This window comes from Ranitomeya imitator, chromosome 4, assembly GCF_032444005.1.
Source record: "Ranitomeya imitator isolate aRanImi1 chromosome 4, aRanImi1.pri, whole genome shotgun sequence".
In the NCBI taxonomy this organism is placed as follows: domain Eukaryota; kingdom Metazoa; phylum Chordata; class Amphibia; order Anura; family Dendrobatidae; genus Ranitomeya; species Ranitomeya imitator.
In genome coordinates, this window is record NC_091285.1 from 443873827 (window position 1) to 443900248 (window position 26422).

At 40.3% G+C, this 26422-nt stretch overlaps 1 protein-coding gene across 2 annotated transcripts in view; it reads right to left on the reverse strand.

The window, feature by feature from the left end:
- The window catches only part of LINGO1 (leucine rich repeat and Ig domain containing 1), a 691465-nt gene that overhangs the window by 522208 nt on the left and 142835 nt on the right, over positions 1 to 26422 (reverse strand). For both annotated transcript variants that reach the window (XM_069765663.1, XM_069765666.1), the window contains exon 2: positions 17408 to 17467. The gene's annotated coding sequence lies outside the window, so the exon portion shown is untranslated. The remainder of the gene's footprint in view (positions 1 to 17407; positions 17468 to 26422) is intronic.

The window sequence follows — 26422 nt, forward strand, 5'->3', positions numbered from 1 at the left end:
GTTACAAAGTGATGCTCTGTTATGGTTTAAAGGGGTCTTGATCTGGAGATCCCCCATATAATATTTATATTTCCCTATAAGGGATTACAAAAATCAAAAACGTACTATATATCATGTTCTATAACCTGTGCCCAGTTTAGTCGAGCCCATTCTTGAATATTTAGTATTCTGTACTGAACAAATGCACCTTGTTGTTTCGTAGTAATTTTATATAAAAAAAAATGCTACAGAACAAAATATACTTAGCGTGCAAAGTAACTGTCTGACTTCACCCATCACCTATACACAGCGGGGGCAGCTATTGTGTGAGCAGAACAAATATTTATGAGCGAAATGCCTATAAAATCACTAGTGACTTCACTCAGGCATGAAAGTGCATGTTTCATCAATAGCCTTGGTGACACTGCCAAAACCAACAGCTAGGGCGTACTTAATTTAATGGAACAGCAACATCCACTGTGTTTAATGGATTTTCAGACTGTCACCCTTTTAATCTGAGTCGCCTAACATTTACAATTCGTAATAATTGAATAATAAATGAAAATGTGAAAAAAAAAGTACAAAGTACAATATTTTTTCTAGCATTGTTTCTTATTTTATGCAAGTTTAGAAAGTAAAGGAAATTAACTAGACTTTATGCAGGTGCTTCCCCAGTGAACACTTGTCTACTCCGTTCAATATTTACCCACCCCAGGTGAGACTGGGCAAAGCCACGACAGTATATCATGGGGAATGCTTCCCACCTGGAATCGGTGTGCGTTTCTTAACAAATTCTAAGCTTATAATTAACAAATGGCTGGTGTATTCATGTATAAAGTTGTGAAATTATAGTGCATAGAGGTATTATTACACTTTTATTGCCATGCTCCCCTTGACTGACAGGGCTCCCAAGATGCATGTTTGATGGAACGGGGCCAGGAGAAGCAGCTGGGACCCAGCTCCTTAGACTTATCAGCCAAATCACATGGCCCCATTCGTTCTTAAGAAGTGTTTCAGAGTAAAACATACGTGCTTGATATGAAGGAGTCTGATCCATGCTGCCTGACAGGTTCCTTTTAATGTTGTCCAAACCAGCCAATTATCACGGTACCAACTGGCCACCTATGTTCATGGGGTTTTCCTTCTCTCTCTTGATAGATAATGTCTAGGGAGAGAAGGATTTGGCATTTTCAATTTTAACAACTAATCCGGTTGTACCGGTTGAGATAAGCTTTCGCGAGAGGTGTAGGTCACGGTTTACTTCACTATCTCCATACAGGACATGAAAACCAAACGTGTATACGGGAAGGGGGTTGTTGGGATTACTGTTGACCTGACAGTTATATGTTGTGTGTATATATACAGTTAGGGCCAGAAATATTTGGACAGTGACACAAGTTTTGTTATTTTAGCTGTTTACAAAAACATGTTCAGAAATAAAATTATATATGTAATATGGGCTGAAAGTGCACACTCTCAGCTGCAATATGATAGTTTCCACATCCAAATCGGAGAAAGGGTTTAGGAATCATAGCTCTGTAATGCATAGCGTCCTCTTTTTCAAGGGACCAAAAGTAATTGGACAATGGACTCTAAGGGCCGCAATTAACTCTGAAGGCGTCTCCCTCGTTAACCTGTAATCAATGAAGTAGTTAAAAGGTCAGGGGTGGATTCCAGGTGTGTGGTTTTGCATTTGGAAGCTGTTGCTGTGAGCAGACAACATGCGGTCAAAGGAACTCTCAATTGAGGTGAAGCAGAACATCCTGAGGCTGAAAAAAAAGAAAAAATCCATCAGAGAGATAGCAGACATGCTTGGAGTAGCAAAATCAACAGTTGGGTACATTCTGAGAAAAAAGGAATTGACTGGTGAACTTGGGAACTCAAAAAGGCCTGGGCGTCCACGGATGACAACAGTGGTGGATGATCGCCGCATACTTAATTTGGTGAAGAAGAACCCGTTCACAACATCAACTGAAGTCCAGAACACTCTCAGTGAAGTAGGTGTATCTGTCTCTAAGTCAACAGTAAAGAGAAAACTCCATGACAGTAAATACAAAGGGTTCACATCTAGATGCAAACCATTCATCAATACCAAAAATAGACAGGCCAGAGTTAAATTTGCAGAAAAACACCTCAAGAAGCCAGCTCAGTTCTGGAAAAGTATTCTATGGACAGATGAGACAAAGATCAACCTGTACCAGAATGATGGGAAGAAAAAAGTTTGGAGAAGAAAGGGAACGGCACATGATCCAAGGCACACCACATCCTCTGTAAAACATGATGGAGGCAACGTGATGGCATGGGCATGCATGGCTTTCAATGGCACTGGGTCACTTGTGTTTATTGATGACATAAGAGCAGACAAGAGTAGCCGGATGAATTCTGAAGTGTACCGGGATATACTTTCAGCCCAGATTCAGCCAAATGCTGCAAAGTTGATTGGACGGCGCTTCATAGTACAGATGGACAATGACCCCAAGCATACAGCCAAAGCTACCGAGGAGTTCATGAGTGCCAAAAAGTGGAACATTCTGCAATGGCCAAGTCAATCTCCAGATCTAAACCCAATTGAGCATGCATTTCACTTGCTCAAATCCAGACTTAAGACGGAAAGACCCACAAACAAGCAAGACCTGAAGGCTGCGGCTGTAAAGGCCTGGCAAAGCATTAAGAAGGAGGAAACCCAGCGTTTGGTGATGTCCATGGGTTCCAGACTTAAGGCAGTGATTGCCTCCAAAGGATTTGCAACAAAATATTGAAAATGAAAATATTTTGTTTGGGTTATGTTTATTTGTCCAATTACTTTTGACCTCCTAAAATGTGGAGTGTTTGTAAAGAAATGTGTACAATTCCTACATTTTCTATCAGATATTTTTGTTCAACCCTTCAAATTAAACGTTACAATCTGCACTTGAATTCTGTTGTAGAGGTTTCATTTCAAATCCAATGTGGTGGCATGCAGAGCCCAACTCGCGAAAATTGTGTCACTGTCCAAATATTTCTGGCCCTAACTGTATACAGCTTTGCGTGCAAGTGCAAAGTAGAAGCATGTCTGTCTTTTTTCAGGTAGCATATAGGGTCAAACAGATAGCAGGTACATCAAGCAGGTATGATCTGAACATTTTAAAGAGTGAGGATATGTTTAAAGAGTTTCTTTTCCTAAGATTTTTTTAATTAAAAAAATGTCAATAAAAGGGGTATTGCGACTCATTAAAATGTTTTTTTTTTCTTCTCCTCAGCATTGCGGAAATACTTTATTAGCTTTTGAAGGTTATATGTAAATTTCTCCTTCAATCAAGAGGGTGTTTTCATAAATGTAATTAAAAAATCTATAAGCTATTTCATAGATGACAGTGAATATTAAACAAGGCTATGCCCTTCAGATGACCCCAGTGCAAGAGGATCCCCTGATGTGAACAGGTAATTAAAGAGGATTATCTGATGGATCACAGGCCAGGAAGGCCTGACAGAGGAACTTTGGGATAGGACAGATTTATAGCCGGAGGAGAAAACCTATCACCTCTAGCCTCAGCATGAACAGAAAGGCAAGCAGATTACTTTGGGCTCCTTTGAATTATTCCAGTTATGAACATTGGGGGGTCTCCTTAAGAGCATAGACATGACAGATATGATAGTCATATTTTGGGAGTTGTGGCAAACGTAACGCATTGTCAAACATCACTGGAAGATTGCGGTAACACCTCAGAACTAATATTAAGCAGATGGATGATGCTATCCATTCTATGTTTCCTGTCTATAGAAAGGTGAAATCATGATAGGAAACATGACAGTATCCTCTCCCGCCTGGGACCTCGAGGGGAGAAGATATTATGGAAGTTGTGGATTGCATTATTTTCTAAAAGAACTAGACACATCCATAACCAGCTTTGTTTGGAATCACGGGATATTAGGTATATGGGCGTGACTTGTGTTAATAAAAGCAAATGCTGAACTATGATCATTGTCAATCCTGGGAGACACAGTGCATTGTCATTCTGCACCATTACCCCCCAAAAACAAAAAGCTTCCCTTCATAAGAGACATAAATAACACTGCAACATCAAGTTTAGAGTTTAGTACATTTCTTCTGTTTAGCCTTTTTATTTTATATAATTGCTAATACTGTGTCGTTTTGTCCATTTTTTAACATCTTTGTATATGCTTATAAACACTGCCTACTTTTTAAATTATATATAAAAATCCAATAGCTTAGTTTCTCTAGCTCTATAAGCTGCACCCCTGGTGCCTTGGTACTCACCCACCAGGCACTTGACGCGTGTTACACAGTTGCTTTGTTGCATGTGTTGCCTTGCTCCCTGATGAAGCCACTGTGAAACGCGCGTCGGGTGCCTAGTGGGCGAGTACCATTATTTATGTTCACACCATATATCTGATGTACTTTGATATTAATCATATGAGGATTCTAATACTATTTTAATAAATGACATATATATCTACTATATAATTGTCACTATGTAAGGGTCACTTCCATCTTTCTGTCTGTCCTTCTGTCTGTAACGGAAATCCCAAGTCGCTGATTGGTCGCGGCAAAAAGGCCACGACCAATCAGCGACGGGCACAGTCCGGCAGCGAAATGGCCAATCCTTACTCCCCACAGTCAGTGCCCGCAGTCCATACTCCCCCCCAGTCAGCGCTCACACAGGGTTAATGGCAGCGCTAACGGACCGCGTTATGCTGCGGTGTAATGCAGTCCGTTAACGCTGCTATTAACCCTATGTGACCAACTTTTTACTATTGATGCTGCCTATGCGGCATCAATAGTAAAAAAGATCTAATGTTAAAAACAATAAAAACAATAAAAAATCATTATATACTCACCTTCCATGGGCCCCCAGATCCAGCCAAGGCCTTTCCCGCTCCTAACGACATTCTGGTGACCGCTGTCCATGCATTGCAGACTCGCGAGATGATGACGTAGCGGTAGCTACGTCATCATCTCGCGAGACCGCAATGCACTCTTGGGACCGGATCGTCGCGAGGAGCATTGGTAGACGCCTCGGCTGGATCTGGGGGCTCCGGAAGGTGAGTATATAACTATTTTTTATTTTTATTTTTTTTTTAACAGCGATATGGTGCCCACATTGCTATATACTACGTGGGCTGTGTTGGATACTGCATGGGCTGTGTTATATACTACATCTCTGTGCTATATACTATATGGGCTGTGCTATATACTACGTGGGCTGTGGTATATATTACATGGCTGGGCAATATACTACATGGCCTGGGTTATATACTGCATGGGTAGTGTTATATACTACGTCTCTGTGCTATATACTACGTGGCTGTGCTATATACGTTGCTGTGCAATATACTACGTGGCTGGGCAATATACTACGTGGCTGTGCTATATACTACGTGGCTGTGCTATATACGTGGATGTGCAATATACTACGTGGCTGGGTAATATACTACGTGGCTGGGCAATATACTACGTGGCTGGGCAATATACTACATGGCTGTGCTATATACTACGTGGCTGTAAACTACATACATATGCTAGAATACCCAATCCGTTAGAATCGGGCCACCATCTAGTGTATATATATATATATATATATATATATATTGTGCATTCAGTAATGTGATGTACTATATTATCTGTACAATTGTGGGAAATATTCTTTATTATCTGATGCATTTTAAATATATTCCTATGGATATATCCATAATCCTATTGGATTATTGATTTTGGAGATTCTCTCTTAATACTTAAATTATTATATTGCTTTGTCTCCTGGTAACACTGCATCTTTGAATCATCACGGTATCTACAATTCGTTTAGGATTTCTTGCCCACCAGGCTGTTCCTTGTGTGTCTGTATTTCTTGGAATCTTTTATCTTTTTATGTGTATTTCTGTATTCAATAAAATATGTATATTTTTTACAATTTTAGTCCTGGCACATTTCTTTGTTGGTATAGCTATTCGCCATAAGTACAGGACATATTACCCCTACCGGGATTTATAAGGTTTTGATGTTTATATATTTTAGAGGTTAGTGTGTTCCCTTTTCGCAGATATATACAGTTTAAAGGAAACATACTGTAAAAAGTCCTCTTCAAGTTTGTGGTGCCCAGAGCTTAAGAGGATGAAACTGCAAACAGGACAAGTCAAGCTAAAAGCTCTTAGCTACTTAATGGTATTTCAAGGTACTATGTATTTCACGTGACAGACTCAATTACAAAGTATTTGGGGCAATTAGACATCGGTCCCTCTATATTTAGCTAAAGTAGAAGAAGTAGTAGAAAATGCAGAGGACACAAGACACAGAGAGGCCCGTAATAATAATCTATCACAGACAATACATATCTCAATACACACAGGACTCAAACAGTACTCCATCAACAACACTAGTCCAGAGCTAAAATGGTGAAAAGCACTTATAAAAATAAATACTGGAGAATGAGTTAATGCATCTTCTTGTAACACAGTAATAAAATAAAGCATTGTGTTCTTGGCTAATGCAGGGGTAAAATTGCATTCACTGTCAATAACAGCATAAAAGAAAACTAACACTGTAGACCTACCACAAATGTCTCCTAAAAGCAAAGTATTCAGCCAATAAAACCTATATAATTGATTCTCATGCAAAATGTTATATATGAAAAAAACCACACACCGATTAAAGAGGACACAAATGGCGAGAATTTACTTTCACCTACCTGTGCCCTAAATTGGACAATTGTTGGAAGAGGCACAAACTGTCTTCACGTGAGGTGCGTTTCGGTATAGTTTTAGTGGCCGTGCTGTAGTATCTCTATAAACCAAGTACACCTGGATAATAGCCTATAAGCCTAAAGCCTTGTGCAGATGAGCATATACGGTAATCGTATAGCATACGGAGAGCACACTGATCCATGTTATTCCATAGGCCTGTTCAGATCAACAATTTTTCTCTTGGCCCGACTTTCTGTTATAAAAAAAAAAAATCACAGCAAGCACTACTTTCTTCCAAGTCTTGGATAAGACTCACCTATTCAAGTCTATTAAAGAAAAATCAGATCCCACACAGAACATCCGTGTGGCACCTGATTTTTACTGATGTATTGCTAATATGAACCTATTTAAAGGGAACCTGTAACCAGAAATAAAGCTGTTAACCTGTAGATATGGGGTTGATCTGCAGGTTAATAGCGTTATAATACTGTCCGATGCCTGCACGCAGCCGAATGCAGTGGGGAGACAATTAACTTTATTCTCCCCGCCAGCCTTCAGTTTCAGCCATGGAGGCGTGGTGCCGCTGGTTCAGTCACCGCTGTGAGAATACAGAGCAGCACCTATAACCGTGCCCCGTCTCTGACTGACACCCCCTCTGTATTGGGGTCGGCTGTCAGTCAGGGCCTCCATGACTGAAAACCGAATGCCGCCAGGGAGAATAAAGTTTCTCCCCGCTGCATTCAGCTGCGTGCAGGTGCCGGACAGCATAATAACGCTGTTAACCTGCAGATTAACCCCATATCAGCAGGTTAACATCATTATTTCTGGCGATAGGTTCCCTTTAATCATTTCCATTTTTACTGCAGATGTATGAAAATTGATAGCACATGGAACTAAAAACGGACACACAGATGGATAAACCATGGATAAAACAGGATGAAAATCAGATGATACTCCGATGATATTTCATGCGCACGTCTACAGCCGGCCTAAGCATGAATTGTACAATACTGCATATACACTACAAGTAACTGGACACTTTTTTAAACAAACTCATATTATAACAGTAAAATAAGAAATAAAAGAGTTTGGGCATTTCAGCAATATTAGTTTCTGGCAGAAGTGTAAAAAACAATAAAGGCATCACATTTCTCCCTGCCTGGCAGACAAAAAGTTACTGATATCCCAGGAATATGATACCAGTGACCTCACTTAACAAATTTAAAGGGATGGTCCAGCCCCTAAAATATTACTTCTAACTATCTTTACACCATTTCCACTTCTTGTACTTGGCTTTATTACAAAACACCTCACACTTCTCTGCATCTATGTAATCTGTAAATGTGTTTTTTGTTACTGTACTTCATGTGATGCTTCATTTGAGATGAGTCTCAAACATGAAATCACAGGAAGCTGAGACTGCACTCACTCTCAGCAGCATCCATCAACCCTTCTGGAACAGGTTGTCACAATGGGTAGGCCTGCAGTTACTCACAACTTTCTTGCATTGCTACCCCCTCTGAAATGGCAAAGACAGAAGCAGAAAGCTGGAGCTGCACTCACATCTCCCACAGCGTTCATCACCCAGGATTGAAACACCTCTTCAGAGGGGGCAGCAATGGAGGTCACATTATCTAACTGTGCTGTATTGCTCTCTCACCTATGCCTCGGAGGTCGGCCCACGTTGAATCCTCTCCAACAAGTTCAATTGAAGGATGTCTTGCAATGTCTTGCAATTTACCCTGAACAGGATGTCCCAGGATAATCAGTGTGTATATTTGATAAATATATTTGTATGTGTTAGACTGAAACGTCATGTATTGTACACACAGCTTGGACCACATAATACGTTTTTCATCTAATTTCACCATATCCCCTGGATTTTTTCTACTTACTAGTTTCTTACATTGATACCCCCTGTGCAGTGGCAGAGACAGAAGCAGAGGGCTGGAGCTGCACTCTCATCTGCCACAGGTTCTATCACCAAGAATTGGAAGACCTCTTCAGAGGGGGCAGCGATGCAACAAACTAGTCAGCAACTGCAGCTCTGACCCCTGTGATGTCCTGTTCCAGAAGGGGCGATGGATGCAGTAGGGAGTGAGTGCAGTCCCAGCCTCCTGCAACGTCCTATTTGAGCCTCCTCTGAAACAACGTCACTGGAAGTGCAGTAAAAAAAAAACATATTTAGAGATTAGGTAGATAGGAAGAAGTGTAAGGTATTGTATAGTAAAGCTAATTACAAAAGTGGTTATGATGTAAAGATCGATAATTAGAAAATACATTTTAGGTGCCGGACCAACTCCCTAAAATATTTTCTGGGGCAGCCGTTTTGTTGCAAGAAATGTCTGCAGTTAAAAGGAAAAAACATAAATACATCTAAATGGAATAGTAAAAAAAACAAATTCCATACACATTCTGCGGAAACACCTTCATTCGGCGGTATTGAGAGATGTATAAATTGCCAAAATATTTACAAGGAATCTGCTACGTGTGAACATATCTTTACAATGAACCAGAAGATGTCACGCTTTCTTTTTCATCGGTGCTCAACTTCACTAATGCTGTTGTGGATAAGTGGGCATAATTTTTTACAGCCTTGTCCTGAAATCTAATATTGGAGGATAGGGCTTTTAGCTGCAGAAGATCATCCAAGTTGACAGTGTCCATGGTTCTAGAATGAAGGAGTTATCTGTAGAACTATGATGTTCATGAGCTCACAAACTGAGGACTATGTTGTCTACTGCTGATTGCAATGAACACCTAGAACTCGGACTTCAACAATATTGTTGCTTAATGATTTACGTGCATAAAAATGGCAGTGGTGACCACCAGCTTAAAGGATAATTGAATAGATTTTCAAGAAATGTAACGTCTGGTGGGAAAAGGGGGTAAAAGATTGTACCACATTAATCTAACTTTCAACCTACTATGGAAAATAACCCAAGCTAGATTCAACATATTCCTGATAAGGCTTCCTATCTGCAGCATGACAATACTCAATTCTACGTCTCTCTTGGTGAATATGCTACACTTCTGCAACAAACATTATCATATCCTGGGAACCATTAATGTTTTCCAGTACGTTTTTCATTTCTTTTTAATTCCAAGGAATGTGGCCAGCAGAGATGGAGCATGTTAATGCCTGAGTGCTGGCAAGACCATCGGAGATGCTCGGTGGCTCAAATGTCCTAACGGTGACTTTCTGATCCCACACTATGTGACTGATGCTTTACTAGTGCCCTTGTAAGGATAAGCAGAAAGGATTATTAGCAATCACGTAAGGTGAAGAGCATGTACTGGTGCTGTGGAAGAAATGTCAGAAATATTCTTGAGTATATATATATTTCATATATTTTGCCTCGATTTAGAGCACATATCCTCATTGCTACATTCGCTTCAGTGCAGGACAAAATATAACATTAATCTGTGCACATGGTGCCACATTGTTTTCTGTGCAATTTTGTTACAAATCCTGAAGGATTTCCTAGTGCCAGCAAAGTGAATGAGATTCCTGAAGTCTCATGCACACGTTGCTTATTTTTTCCTTGCAGATTTCCAGCAGATTTAATGTGCAGAATGTCAATTCTTTCAGCATTATTGCTGCAAATATAACACCCAAACTAATGAGAGTGAAAAATCTACACCAAAAACACATGTAGAACGTGCAACAAAAACGCTGTGAAAACATCCATTTACAAACCACTAATCCTTCCTAATCATGACTACCATATCCAGATACAGAAATACCAATACCAAATTTGCTCTATCTTTTTCTAATTTTTGGTGTTTTTCGCCTGTTTTTCATTTGCACAAAATTCATCTTTTAATTTGCGCCTCTTTTAAAGTTTATTTTACGTGTGTGCCTGGTTTTTTTATGTTCACCATTGTGATCAGAGTTTAGGGTTTCCAGATGTTTTTGCCTGATTTATCATTTAGAATTTTTCAAAGAGTGGCAACATTTGTCTCAAATGGACTCCGGTCCCACCTTGGAGTGCTTCTGGTGCAAATATTGAGCTAAAAAAGTCGCAAAACAAGTTAAAGACAAAAATAAAGATGGTTTATGACTTTGCACAAAATTGATGAATCTTGTGCGCCATTTTGAAAAATTTGCAGCAGCAAAATCAGTAACAAATACCCAAGATAAAAATGAAAAGTGGCTTAAAAAACCCGTAAATGATGAATCGGGGCCTAAGTGTTAAGACACTTTGCGTAAAATCAAGTAAGCTCAGTAATCTCTACTTACCACAGTAACTCTTCACTGCAGTCAATTACCATTAAACACTCAGGCACTTAGCGAATTTCTCCCAATAATGTAATCTAGCATTAAAACACCATCCTCTACTACACACACTGCAAGGAAAGTACGGTATTTAATGTGAACCGATCACGAAAAGAAGCGAGAAAACCTAGAATACCAGATGTGTACAAGATTACAAAGCCAGGATGAGTAATGTGCATAACCTTTGACATCGGCTTTCATTGGGACCTGAGATTTTACATTAATGGCCATTTATTTACATTCTTTATCAAAATGTGGTCAGTAACAGCTTACATTTTCTCAAGCGCTAGAGAATCAAATGTTTATACCGTAATAATTTTTTTCCTTTTTAAATAAATTATTTTTAATTAACGATGCAAATAAAAAAACATGCACTTTATATATCCCCACTGCCATTTTGATCAATACAATGAAGTTCTAGTATCTCTTAATTTTGACAATGAATACCATAAAAAAAAAAAGAAAAAAAAAACAGTAGCAGATTTGTGTTTCTTATGCATTCCCCTGTGCTAAAACATTATGGAAATAAAATGCTACAATTGGTTTACCATAAATGGCAACCATGCCGGCCATGGACAGTATACCACCGCCAGTCGGCTACATGCAAGACAATAGTTGGCCATCTAACACCCTGTTTAGACAGACCAGTCATACTTATATGTGCACAGAACAATCATTAATATGATTGTTATGTGCCCAGAGAACATCATGTTATCAGCAGCACATTACCTGTTTACACAGGATGGCGTGCAGCAGAGAACAATGATTTTTAATTGAAAATCATCTCATTAGGTGAAAAACGTTTTTTCGCTGGGTGATTGCTGGCCTGTTTAGACAGAATTATATTCAGGAAATAAATATTTGTAGCAACACTAATTCCTGATCATCAACCTTGCTAAATGGGTTTTAGATTTACTGTGGCTACTATTATGGCTCAAATGCTCACAAAACAGAGAGGCAGATTATGTGATTTACAAGTGGCCTTGGTGAGCAAAGGTAAAGTCCAGGTTGATCCTATAAAAAAAATAGCATCTTTTTCACAAGAAGGCAAAACCCAATGACAGATCAGTAGAGATTTTTTGTTTCTTCATGTAAACAGGGATCCAAGAAGTATTGTTTCTCCTTGCGGAGAGTGACATGTTAAGCATGTCAAGATGAGGAGACTTAAAGCCTCAATGCTCCTCTGGGAAATATGCAAATTGTCTCTTCAGAGAGAGAGGAAGAGGACTAGAACTCTAGTGCCACCTATTGGAAGTAGCAATCCTAACAGTCAAGTTAAATGGTCGACATTGACTGTTAGTATTGCTACTTCCAATAGGTGGCACTAGAGTTCTAGTCCTCTTCCTCTCTGAAGAGACAATTTTCATGTAAATGTGAATGTCTTAATCCAATCACAAATTGTGAGCAATAGGTCAAACATTAATGTTTCTAAAAAAAAAGTTGTAGTGAAAAAAACAATAATATATATATATATATATATATATATATATATATATATAATATTTTCGTTATTTATAAATCGTCTTTTATCACTACAGTTATATTTTTAATTTATACATATAATGAATACACATAAAGAACAGTAGATAGAAACAAAAAATTCATGTTTGGTATTTCCCCATCACCATTTCCTCAAGATGATTTTCCAGGAATATATAAATTAAAGGTTTATGACTCCTACGTAAACTAATAAAGAACTTTTCAATATTGTTGCCATAGGAATTCTACTTTGTTCTTACATCGCCAACGCTGTCAAGTGTACATGATAGTGTGTTGTCCGCACTCCTGACATGGCACTTGACTATGGGGGCTGCAGTATAATGTGACTATGGATGACACTCGAGATGACATGTTGTCAATGTCATCAGTATGGACAACATGTAATTTCGTGCAAGAGTAAACAGCTAGCAGCAAGGATCGGCAATCAGTGGCTGAGCGTAAATGCAGAAGAATCCCTACGGTGACTGTACTGAAAAGGTTTTTATGTTCTCATTTTGTGAGTTAAGGTTTAGAATAAATCAAAGAATAGTATATATGCAACATAAAAAGTAAAAGAATAGTTATTAAACAGCAAGTCTTCAAAATGAAATCTGCTTCTTTACAACTTCTGCATGGCCAGAACTACTATCCATTCCCCATTAATCCGTCACAGGGACACATCTGCTCTTTCCTGGAAATCCATGTACTATTCAGATCTGTTATATACTGTATAACACATCTCACAGAAAAAATCAAATAAAAGACACATAAGACTAAATAAAAATGCATATTGCCTCTTCAGAGAGGAAGAGGATTAGAACTCTATAGCGCCACCAGTTGGAAGCAGCGATCCTGCAAGTCACTATCGACCCTTTAGCAAGCCTTGCCATATGACTTAGAAAAAAAAGCCAAATCAGAATCTCAATGTGCAGACACATGTTTCATGATATTGCCCCTCGTTAGTGCAAAGAATGAGATCTGATTTGGCTAGGAGAGGGGCTCTGGACTGAGGTTTAAGGGGTAACATTTCTCCATGTGGAGAGAGACACATTGGCCCTGACATGGCAACATAAAGAGGTTTATTCGCCGTGCAATGCTTCTCTGGGAAATTGAATATGCAAATTGCCTCTTCAGAGAGGAAGAGGACTAGAACTCTATAGCGTCATCTGTTGGAAGCATCGATCCCACAATCACTATCAACCCTATATACAAAATCCTCAAGTCAGAAAGCATATTTTTTATATAGTCACACCCTCAAAGTAGTGAAGAGGGAGGCTAAAATAGCCAGGGACACTCTCAACGACATAATAAACACCAAAAAAGAAGAAAAAGAGCACAAAACGTCCCAAAGATACAAGTTATTCAGATTTTATTTAAAAAAAACACATGTATCATAAAAACAACATACATAGTAATACAATAATAGACAAAGCAATTTCATGAATAACAGGTGTAAGAGTATAAGGATCCCAATTACTAGTTGAGGGTGGGGCAGAATATTACAACTATTTAAATAGAAAAGTGCAAGTGCGACCCATATAGGGTTATTCCCTTGAAAATCCCAATAAAAAAAATTGATGAAAATGTAGCACTAAGTGGAAACAGAAGTGAAAATCACTTATTATTCCTTAAAAAACTTTAAATCTTGTTCAGCTCATATAGAGCAATAAAACATATATCAAGTACTACAAATAATCAACAACGGGTCACGTAAAGCCCGAAACATAAACCGGGTATATACCCCTTTAAGGGAATACGAGTACGCACTACAAGTCAAAGACTGTCCTTTCCCATATTTCTTGGGGCTGCCGCATATGAACCCCAGGTGGCAAGAAATATGGGTAAGGACAGTCGTTGACTTGTAGTGCGTTCTCGTATTCTCTTAAAGGGGTATATACCTAGTTTATGCTTCGGGCTTTACATGACCCATTGTTGATTAATTGTAGTACTTGATATATGTTTTATTGCTCTATATGAGCTGAACGAGATTTAAAGTTTTTTAAGGAATAAAAAGTGATTTTCACTTCTGTTTCCACTTAGTGCTACATTTTCATCATTTTTTTCTGATTGTTATTTTTAAGGGAATAACCCTATATATGTCGCACTTGCACTTTTTTATTTAAATAGTTGTCATATTCTGCCCCACCCTCCACTAGTATTTGGGATCCTTATGCTCTTACACCTGTTATTCATTAAATTGCTTTGTCTATTATTGTATTACTACAGTCATGGCCAAAAGTATTAACACCCCTGCAATTCTGTCACATAATACTCAGTTTCTTCCTGAAAATGATTGCAATCACAAATTCTTTGGTATTATTATCTTCATTTAATTTGTCTTAAATGAAAAAAACACAAAAAGAATTGTCCTAAAGCCAAATTGGATATAATTCCACACCAAACATAAAAAAGGGGGTGGACAAAAGTATTGGCACCATTCAAAAAATCATGTGATGCTTCTCTAATTTGTGTAATTAGCAGCACCTGTAACTTACCTGTGGCACCTAACAGGTGTTGGCAATAACTAAATCACACTTGCAGCCAGTTGACATTGGTTAAAGTTGGCTCAACCTCTGTCCTGTGTCCTTGTGTGTACCACATTGAGCATGGAGAAAAGAAAGAAGACCGAAGAACTGTCTGAGGACTTGAGAAACCAAATTGTGAGGAAGCATGAGCAATCTCAAGGCTACAAGTCCATCTCCAAAGACCTGAATGTTCCTGTGTCTACCGTGCGCAGTGTCATCAAGAAGTGTAAAGCCCATGGCACTGTGGCTAAGCTCCCTAGATGTGGACGGAAAAGAAAAATTGACAAGAGATTTCAACGCAAGATTGTGCGGATGTTGGATAAAGAACCTCAACTAACATCCAAACAAGTTCAAGCTGCCCTGCAGTCCGAGGGTACAACAGTGTCAACCCATACTATCCATCACTGTCTGAATGAAAAGGGACTGTATGGTAGGAGACCCAGGAAGACCCCACTTCTTACCCCGAGACATAAAAAAGCCAGGCTGGAGTTTGCCAAAACATACCTGAAAAAGCCTAAAACGTTTTGGAAGAATGTTCTCTGGTCAGATGAGACAAAAGTAGAGCTTTTTGGGCAAAGGCATCAACATAAAGTTTATAGGAGAAAAAAAGAGGCATTCAAAGAAAAGAACACGGTCCCTACAGTCAAACATGGCGGAGGTTCCCTGATGTTTTGGGGTTGCTTTGCTGCCTCTGGCACTGGACTGCTTGACCGTGTGCATAGCATTATGAAGTCTGAAGACTACCAACAAATTTTGCAGCATAATGTAGGGCCCAGTGTGAGAAAGCTGGGTCTCCCTCAGAGGTCATGGGTCTTCCAGTAGGACAATGACCCAAAACACACTTGAAAAAGCACTAGAAAATGGTTTGAGAGAAAGCACTGGAGACTTCTAAGGTGGCCAGCAATGAGTCCAGACCTGAATCCCATAGAACACCTGTGGAGAGATCTAAAAATGGCAGTTTGGATAAGGCACCCTTCAAATATCAGGGACCTGGAGCAGTTTGCCAAAGAAGAATGGTCTAACATTCCAGCAGAGCATTGTAAGAAACTCATTGATGGTTACCGGAAGCGGTTGGTCGCAGTTATTTTGGCTAAAGGTTGTGCAACCAAGTATTAGGCTGAGGGTGCCAATACTTTTGTCTGGCCCATTTTTGGAGTTTTGTGTGAAATGATCAATGTATTGCTTTTTGCTTCATTCTCTTTTGTGTTTTTTCATTTAAGACAAATTAAATGAAGATAATAATACCAAAGAATTTGTGATTGCAATAATTTTCAGGAAGAAACTGAGTATTATGTGACAGAATTGCAGGGGTGTTAATACTTTTGGCCATGACTGTGTGTATGTTGTTTTTATGTTACATGTGTTGTTTTTTCTAGTACAATCTGAATAACTTTTATCTTTGGGATGTTTTTTGCTCTTTTTCTTCTTTTTTTGGTATTTATAATCACTATCAACCCTTAGGACATAGTACTACATGTAGATTTTACAAATTCAGAGAGTTCATTACAATGTACAGTATGTGACTATGTTACGCCACTTAGTAAACATTTCTACCTTGAGAATCTACATTGCCTACATTACCTGTTACTTACACAAGGCAACATTTGAATCTGAAGAAAGCAGCACAGATGGTAAAGCTATCATACTTGATGTTGCTTTGTATCTTTCACATTTGTACCTAGATATGAGGCGCAGGCACAGTATAATAACAAAATAAACAGTTTGTGTTCTTCGCTCGCTCGCTGGCTGTAATTATATTTTCAGATGATTAATATTAGTAACTGATTAATTCATGTTTATATTGGGAGGCAGCAAACGGGAAACATTTCATGAAGCCTAACTGTGTGGCACTGAGCTGTATAGGGACCATACACACTGGAATAATGACTTATCTAGAGTGAATTACAAACAAATTCCTGCAAATACTTGAAACTCATTCTGAGAAATATAATTTTCATATGTGATTTTTCCACCATGGAACTGGCTATTAGTTTAGCCTCATATTTGCAGAACCGCAAAATACACGTTTTCCCTTGCATTGCAAATACATTAAAAAATCTAAAGATTTGCTGTAGATTTAAAATTCATGCCATGTATCAATTTCCGCAAGGCATTTGCTGATAGTTTAATATGCTGTGGATTGATCGGAAAATCTGGATAGAAAATCTGCAGCACGTCCAACATGTCTGAACGCACCCTTAACACCTAGAGGTCAAGGCAATTTCTTGCTTTTGCACTTTTGTTTTTTCTTCCTTCTGCTAAGAGACATACCTTTTTAACTTTTTCTGTCAGCATAGTTGTATGAGGGCATGTTCTTTTGTATAGCGAGTGGATATTTTAAGTGACACCATTTTAGGGTCTATACAATGCATTTTGGGGAAGGCTTCTTCACTCTTCGCTGATCTTTAAGGGTTAAATAATACCAAAACATGACTCCTGGTTTATGCACATATTAAAGACTTACCTGTCAAGTTGGGGGCTTAGATCTGTGTTGCTCACGCAGAAGTCACAACAGTTCTCCAATCTGTAACATCAAATTATTTATGGTTAACTCATCGTTAAACAATTTACTGGAAGTTATTAAGCAGATATGCAAATAGGAACAGGGGTGCACCATCGGCAACTGGCATAAGGCACCAGTGACGACAACTGACTTCCCCTCACTGTTAAAGTGGCATTAGTAGTTACTGTTAAGACTGCTAGTGCTACCTTAATACAACGCTCTGTATCTTAATAACCCTCCACCAGCTTCTCCTCACACACGGACCTATGGCTTATACCCCTTGGTATGATTGGGTTGCAGGGGATGTCTGCAGCCACCATGAGTGTCTCAGCATAAGGCTGGCGTCACAATACCGTAGAATAGAGATGAGTGCTATGCGAGAAAACATCGCATAGAACTCTGCCCAGTGTTAATCTATGGGGTAGCTCACATCACCGTATTTTTTCTCCGGCGTATTCTACGTGTTCTTTGAAAAGCTAGCAATTGATGTGCGCATACAGTAAAATCACAATGACAGATTAGAATAGAATAGATATTATTATTTATTTATATAGCAGCATTGATTCCATTGTGCTGTACATGAGAAGGGGTTACATCAAAATACAAATATCACTTACAGTAAACAAAATTAAACAATGACAGACTGATACAGAGGGGAGAGGACCCTGCCCTTGCAGGCTTACATTCTACAGGATTATGGGGAAGTAGACAGTAGGTCAGGGATTGCAGTAGCTCAATGAAGTTGAGTTGGCCGAGCGGTCATTGCAGGTTGTAAGCTTTTTTGAAGATATGGGCTTTCAGGTTCCGTCTAAAGGATTCAAAAGTGGTGGATAACCGGAGGTGTTGGGGCACAGAGTTCCAGAAGATGGGGGATATTAGAGAGAAGTCTTGGAGGCGATTAAGTGAGGAGTGAAAGAGGTCTTGGGAGGACCGGAGATTGCTTGAGGGAAGATATTGGGAGATTAGTTCGAAAATATACGGAGGAGAAAGGTTATGGATGGCTTTGTTGGTCAGTGTTAGTAGTTTAAACTGGATACACTGGGAAATTGGGAGCCAGTGAAGGGATTTGCAAGGGCAGCACGGCGGCTCAGTGGATAGCATTGCAGCGCTGGGGTCCCGGGTTCGAACCCCACCTTGGACAACATCTGCAAGGAGTTTGTATGTTCTCCCCATGTTTGCGTGGGTTTCCTCCGGGTACTCCGGTTTCCTCCCACATAACAAAGACATACTGATAGGGAATTGAGATTGTGAGCCCCATTGGGGACAGTGATGATAATGTGTGCAAACTGTAAAGCGCTGCGGAATATGTTAGCGCTATATAAAAATAAAGATTATTATTTATTATTATTATTTGCAAAGAGGAGAAGCAGGAGTGCAGCAAGGAGAGAGATTAATTAGTCAGGCAGTAGAGTTAAGGATGGACGGGAGGAGTGCGAGAGTGTTAGAAGGTAGGCCACATAGGAGGATATTGCAGTAGTCGAGGTGGGAGATGATTAGGGTATGTACAAGCATTTTGGTAGAGTGAGGGTTGAGGAAAGGACGGATCCTGGAAATATTTTAGAGCTGGAGACAACAGGAGGTGGCGAGAGCTTGGGTGTGCGGTTTGAAGGACAGGACATTGATAGATAGATCAGGTAGGGAAGATATGCGAGATGGAGGAAAGATAATTAGTTCAGATTTGTCCACATTGAGCTTGAGGAAATGAGAGGAGTAAAAGGAAGATATGGCTGATAGACATTCTGGGTGTTTGGACAGCAGAAAGGTGACATCTGGGCCAGAGAGGTAGATCTGAGTGTCATGGGCATACAGATGGTACTGGAAGCCATAGGCCTTTATGAGTTGTCCCAGGCCAAGGGTATAGATTGAGAAGAGAAGGGGTCCTAGGACAGAGCCTTGAGGGATGGGAACTTGCCTTTGCACGTGCAACTTTCTCACGGTGCTAGCGGGGATCTCAGGGAGGTCACCGCAGTTCAGCCTGGCTGGGAACGCAGCCTCAGTGACGTCATCACTAGTCACTGAGGCTGCGCTAGTAGCAGTTCTCAGTCTGGAAGGTCGCATCTTGGCACCATCTAGGTTGAAAACTATTTCTCATACAGACATGGACTATGGCGTGGGACAGAACAACGGACAGGTATGGTCTATTGTTGTTTTTTAATTTTGGTTTTATTACAGGAGAACGAGGAGTTCAGTGGAATTAGGCGAGGTTGTAAGTATGGTTTAATATTAAAGGAGTCTGTGAATATGGGGTTAGTAATGGGGGTGTCTTATTGACATCAACCCCAAAACTACAACCCCACTTGCCACCGCTACAGGGCAAATGGGAAGAGCGAGGCTAAGTGCCAGAATTGGCGCATCTTAGAGATGCACCTTTTCTGGGGTGGCTGAGAGCCTGGAGGGGCCAGTATCCATGGCCCCTTCCTAGGCTAATAGTATCAGCACGCAGCTGTCTGCATAGCTTTTGCTGGTTATTAATTATAGGAGGACCCTATGACATTTTTTTTAGGCTCCCCCATTTTAATAGCCAGTAAAGCCTAATTATATAGCTGTGAGCTGATATTAATAGTCTGGGCAGCTTCATGGGTATTATCCCCTTCCTATATACATACACTGCTCAAAAAAATAAAGGGAACACTTAAACAACACAATATAACTCCAAGTAAATCAAACGTCTGTGAAATCAAACTGTCCACTTAGAAAGCAACACTGTTTGACAATCAATTTCACATGCTGTTGTGCAAATTGAATAGACAACAGATGGAAATTATTGGCAATTATCAAGACACACTCAATAAAGGAGTGGTTTTGCAGGTGGGGACAACAGACCACATCTCAGTACCAATGCTTTCTGGATGATGTTTTGGTCACTTTTGAATGTTGGTTGTGTTTTCACACTCGTGGTAGTATGAGACGGACTCTACAATCCACACAAGTGGCTCAGGTAGTGCAGCTCATCCAGGATGGCATGTCAATGCGAGCTGTGGCAAGAAGGTTTGCTGTGTCTGTCAGCGTACTGTCCAGAGGCTGGAGGCGCTACCAGAACACAGGCCAGTACACCAGGAGATGTGGAGGGGGCCATAGGAGGGCAACAACCCAGCAGCAGGACCACTACCTCAGCCTTTGTGCAAGAAGGAACAGGAGGAGCACTGCCAGAGCCCTGCAAAATGACCTTTAGCAGGCCACAAATGTGCATGTGTCTGCAAAAATTGTTAGAAACCGACTCCATGAGGATGGTCTGAGTGCCCGACATCCACAGATGGGGTTGTGCTCACAGCCCAACACCGTGCAGGACACTTGGCATTTGCAACAGGACACCAGGATTGGCAAATTTGCCACTGGTGACCTGTGCTCTTCACAGATGAAAGCAGGTTCACACTGAGCACCTGTGTCAGGTGTGACAGAGTCCGGAGACGCCATGGAGAGCGATCTGCTGCCTGCAACATCCTTCAACATGACCAGTTTGGCAGTGGGTCAGTAATGGTGTGGGCTTGCATTCTTTTGGAGTGCCACACAGCCCTCCATGTGCTCACCAGAGGTAGCTTGACTGCCATTACGTACTGAGATGAGATCCTCAAACCCCTTGTGAGACCATGTGCAGGTGCAGTAGGCCCTGGGTTTTTTCTGATGCATGACAATGCTAGGCTGAAGTGTGTCAGCAGTTTCTGTATGATGAAGGCATTGTTGCTAAGGACTGGCCTGCCCGTCCACCAGCCCTGAATCCAATCGAGCACATCTGGGACATCATGTCTCGTTCCATCCACCAAAGCCACGTTGCACCACAGATTGCCAGGATTTGACTGATGCTTTATTCCAGGTCTGAGATGAGATCCCTCAGGATAACATCCACCGCCTCATTAGGAGCATGCCCAGGCATTGTAGGGAGATCATACAGGCACATGGAGGCCACACACACTACTGAGCATCACTTCCTTGTCTTGAGGCATTTCCACTGAAGTTGGATCAGCCTGTAACTTCATTTTCCACTTTGATTTTGAGCATCATTCCAACTCCAGACCTCTGTGGGATATTAGTTGTGATTTACGTTGATCATTTTTAGGTTTTATTGTTCTCAACACATTCCACTATGTAATGAATAAAGATTTACAACTGGAATATTTCATTCAGTGATATCTAGGATGAGGAATTTTAGCGTTCCCTTTATATTTTCGAGCAGTGTATATATATATATATATATATATATATATAAATATATATATATACATATGTGTGTGTGTTTTGATGAATATTTCCTTTGAAAACGATGTGTAAATGACATAGAGAATTGCTGTATGTAAAAGCTCATGTTAAAAATCGCATTGCAACTGGATAGCGATCGCACTGTACTCAGATGTAAATTGGATGCAAGGTGTGAAAAATCGGATTTTACTTGCATGACACTCGAATTACACTCGTGCGACTCTCAGCAGAGAGACTCGGACTGATTTTTCATACGTTAAGTGCGACCTCAGCCTAAAGCTGTTGGTTTCTCTCTTGTGGAAAACCTCTTCTTCTGCTCCAAATTATTCTTCATATAAATTAATGATACAATTCATCAATAGCAGCATTGCTCACACCGGTCTTGATGTGGAGATGTGCTGGAGTCAGATACACCTCCAAGAATCAGGAGCATTGGACGAGTAACGTACATCACACTATGCGCCTTGCCACAAATCCTACTACAGTCTGTGGTGAAGTAAGAGTTGTGTTTCAGTGAACGCTGTTGCTTGTCATGAATCTGACGAGTGGCGGCTGCATGCCCCATCTCACCCACTTTGTCAGAACTGAGCAAAAATGGCATGAAAACGCCAAAAGTCGCAAAATTTTAGCGCAGCCTTGATTTTTGCCAAAATAATGCGACTTTTCCAAACTTTTTATGCTAGAATACTGGTGTAAAAGCTTTGATGAATTGAGCCCTAAGTGTATTATCTGTACTGTTTGTATATACAGTAACTGTGAATTTGAATTTATATTGTGTGTATTATATATACATATACCAGATCCCATTGATCACTTTTTTAATCATTGGGCAAAAAGTGTGCTCAATCATTGAATGCCCCATTTATGGTCCAGGATGCTTTAGCAACGCCGTGAAGGGCTGCAAGCGTTGTTCCTATGTGCATCCAGTAATGGAAAGTAGCGCTGAGGAGGCCTCAAGGTCATCACCACAGTCCGCACATTCTGCCTAATAGTAACAGCTATTTAGATGAGCTGATAATCTGTGAACAAACACAAGTACAAATGCTTGTTCCATATTGCCTGTATATACATGTCAATAATCGCCTGCCATACAAACAGAGAGTGATTGGATTATTTATGTTGGTAAAAATCAGTTATTGGCAGCACATGAAACAGGACATGTACTGTCCATAAAGTGAGCTTAAATGTGGATAGAACAATTGTATTTGCCATCCTTCTGTCCCCATTATTGTGTGTCAGTCTGTGTGCAAGCAGGAAAAACAGTGCAGAAGGACTTGTAGTTTAATTTAAGGCCACGTTCACATGTTCAGTATTTGGTCAGTATTTTACCTCAGTATGTGTAAGCCAAAACCAGGAGTGGAACAATCAGAGGAAAAGTGTAATAGAAACATATGCACCACTTCTGTATTTATCACCCACTCCTGGTTTTCGCTTACAAATACTGAGGTAAAAAGCTCACCAAATACTGAACATGTGATGGCTAGGGCTACACATCTATTTTGTCCAGAACACCAGTCGCAATTAGTCCATGGTGCTGCTACATCACAGCATAATTCAGGTAAATACAGTTGCAATGTGACCCACATTACTGCAAAATGTGGAATCTAGTGGATTTTTTGCGACTTGCTACTGGTGGCTGGTGTACATTGTTGGTCAATCAGCTGAATTACACTGGCACAGATTGAGTTTTGGCCACAAGACCTGTTTTGAGGCCAAGGTTGCTGTGTAGTAGACCTGCCCTAGATGTTTCTATGTGATGGTGCAATATCATATAATATTTGGGGCCCCACGTAATTTTTCTCCAGGACCACGCCTATATTTGATAAGATATGTATGTACTCCTGGCCAAGTTTAGATAATAACAGCACTAAAGGGCATGCCACGTACCTTTACTTACCCTTATGTATATGACCAGTTGTTGTGGGACTCAAACAATAAGGTACAGTGGGGCAAAAAAGTATTTAGTCAGTCAGCAATAGTGCAAGTTCCACCACTTAAAAAGATGAGAGGCGTCTGTAATTTACATCATAAGTAGACCTCAACTATGGGAGACAAACTGGGAAAAAAAAATCCAGAAAATCACATTGTCTGTTTTTTTATCATTTTTTATGCATATTATGGTGGAAAATAAGTATTTGGTCAGAAACAAACAATCAAGATTTCTGGCTCTCACAGACCTGTAACTTCTACTTTAAGAGTCTCCTCTTTCCTCCACTCATTACCTGTACTAATGGCACCTGTTTAAACTTGTTATCAGTATAAAAAGACACCTGTGCACACCCTCAAACAGTCTGACTCCAAACTCCACTATGGTGAAGACCAAAGAGCTGTCAAAGGACACCAGAAACAAAATTGTAGCCCTGCACCAGGCTGGGAAGACTGAATCTGCAATAGCCAACCAGCTTGGAGTGAAGAAATCAACAGTGGGAGCAATAATTATAAAATGGAAGACATACAAGACCACTGATAATCTCCTTCGATCTGGGGCTCCACGCAAAATCCCACCCCGTGGGGTCAGAATGATCACAAGAACGGTGAGCAAAAATCCCAGAACTACGCGGGGGGACCTAGTGAATGAACTGCAGAGAGCTGGGACCAATGTAACAAGGCCTACCATAAGTAACACACTACGCCACCATGGACTCAGATCCTGCAGTGCCAGACGTGTCCCACTGCTTAAGCCAGTACATGTCCGGGCCCGTCTGAAGTTTGCTAGAGAGCATTTGGATGATCCAGAGGAGTTTTGGGAGAATGTCCTATGGTCTGATGAAACCAAACTGGAACTGTTTGGTAGAAACACAACTTGTTGTGTTTGGAGGAAAAAGAATACTGAGTTGCATCCATCAAACACCATACCTACTGTAAAGCATGGTGGTGGAAACATCATGCTTTGGGGCTGTTTCTCTGCAAAGGGGCCAGGACGACTGATCCGGGTACATGAAAGAATGAATGGGGCCATGTATCGTGAGATTTTGAGTGCAAACCTCCTTCCATCAGCAAGGGCATTGAAGATGAAACGTGGCTGGGTCTTTCAACATGACAATGATCCAAAGCACACCGCCAGGGCAACGAAGGAGTGGCTTCGTAAGAAGCATTTCAAGGTCCTGGAGTGGCCTAGCCAGTCTCCAGATCTCAACCCTATAGAAAACCTTTGGAGGGAGTTGTAAGTCCGTGTTGCCAAGCGAAAAGCCAAAAACATCACTGCTCTAGAGGAGATCTGCATGGAGGAATGGGCCAACATACCAACAACAGTGTGTGGCAACCTTGTGAAGACTTACAGAAAACGTTTGACCTCTGTCATTGCCAACAAAGGATATATTACAAAGTATTGAGATGAAATTTTGTTTCTGACCAAATACTTATTTTCCACCATAATATGCAAATAAAATGTTAAAAAAACAGACAATGTGATTTTCTGGATTTTTTTTTCTCAGTTTGTCTCCCATAGTTGAGGTCTACCTATGATGTAAATTACAGACGCCTCTCATCTTTTTAAGTGGTGGAACTTGCACTATTGCTGACTGACTAAATACTTTTTTGCCCCACTGTATATAAATGTATATTACACTTGCAGACTCTCTGCTTTTGCAGTGTTTCTGCTGCTGTGGTAATTTATTGCAGGGTTGATTCACTGTAGTAAATGGAAATTTATGAAATCCCATTTACTTTGTGCTGTTGAAAATACCTGATATTCAGTGTATGCCGCAGTTTAAAGCCACAGAAATCCCCATCGGTTGCAATTATGCTGCAGTTTTGCCATATTGTGAAAACCGCATGTAAAAACATATCCATAGATTTTTCTGCGTGATTTTTCTATAATTACAAGTTCTCACTCTTTAGTAATAGTGCGACTCAGCAGCACATCCAAGCACCCTTAAGGCAGATCTGTCAGGTTTCCATTGCTACCGTATCTGGCGACAGCATAACACAGATCAGGAGACATTTGAGCTCGGCGACACACAGTTTTTGCTGATTTGATTCATTTTTTTCATGTAAAAAGATGTTTAAATTCTGCCAAGACTGTCAGCTCATGAGAAAAGCTGTCAATTAAAGATTAAACCAACACTGAGAAGCCAGGTAGAAAAAAGAAACACATCCTATAATTCAGAAACATGTAGAACCACCTATAGAACCAATAAAGTAATGGCTTTTTGTTGGACAAGTCTCCCCTTGTTTTGGAGAAATTTGTGACAACTATTCTTTACAAAATGTTCACTAACATATTATGGCTCTAATGTGGCACCCAATGTGGGGCTCTACTGTACCTCTGTCTATGTTTTCATATTGATGTAAACCTCATTTTTTTCTATTGGATTGTATAAGAATAATGACGTACTATCAAATGTCATATTGTCGAGCTATTCTTCTATACTTTTAAGGGCTCATGGTCATAATTAGAACTCAACATAAGAGCTGTATTTTTAAAGCCAGGGACAGCATGGGGCGTGACTGCCGACATTATGCTGATTGACAGCCGACTTACCGAAGTTAGGCTGTGTGGAGTCGGCTGCCAACATGTCATGTTGACGTGACAATCGCAGAAGCTGCTGAATCGCCAACAGGAGAAGTTACTGTACCGGCACAGATGGGCCCCGGGCACAACAGCCAGGTAGTTGGGAACAACCTGTCTGTTAGATCTTAGGCTAGTAATTAATAATTTAAATGGTCCCCCTTTAAAAAGATTGTATCATTTTAATATTATTATTAGCTTATTTGCTCAGAGACCTATAAAATAACATACTGAGGTTATTCTCACCCTACCCGGGTCCAGCGATGCCTCTC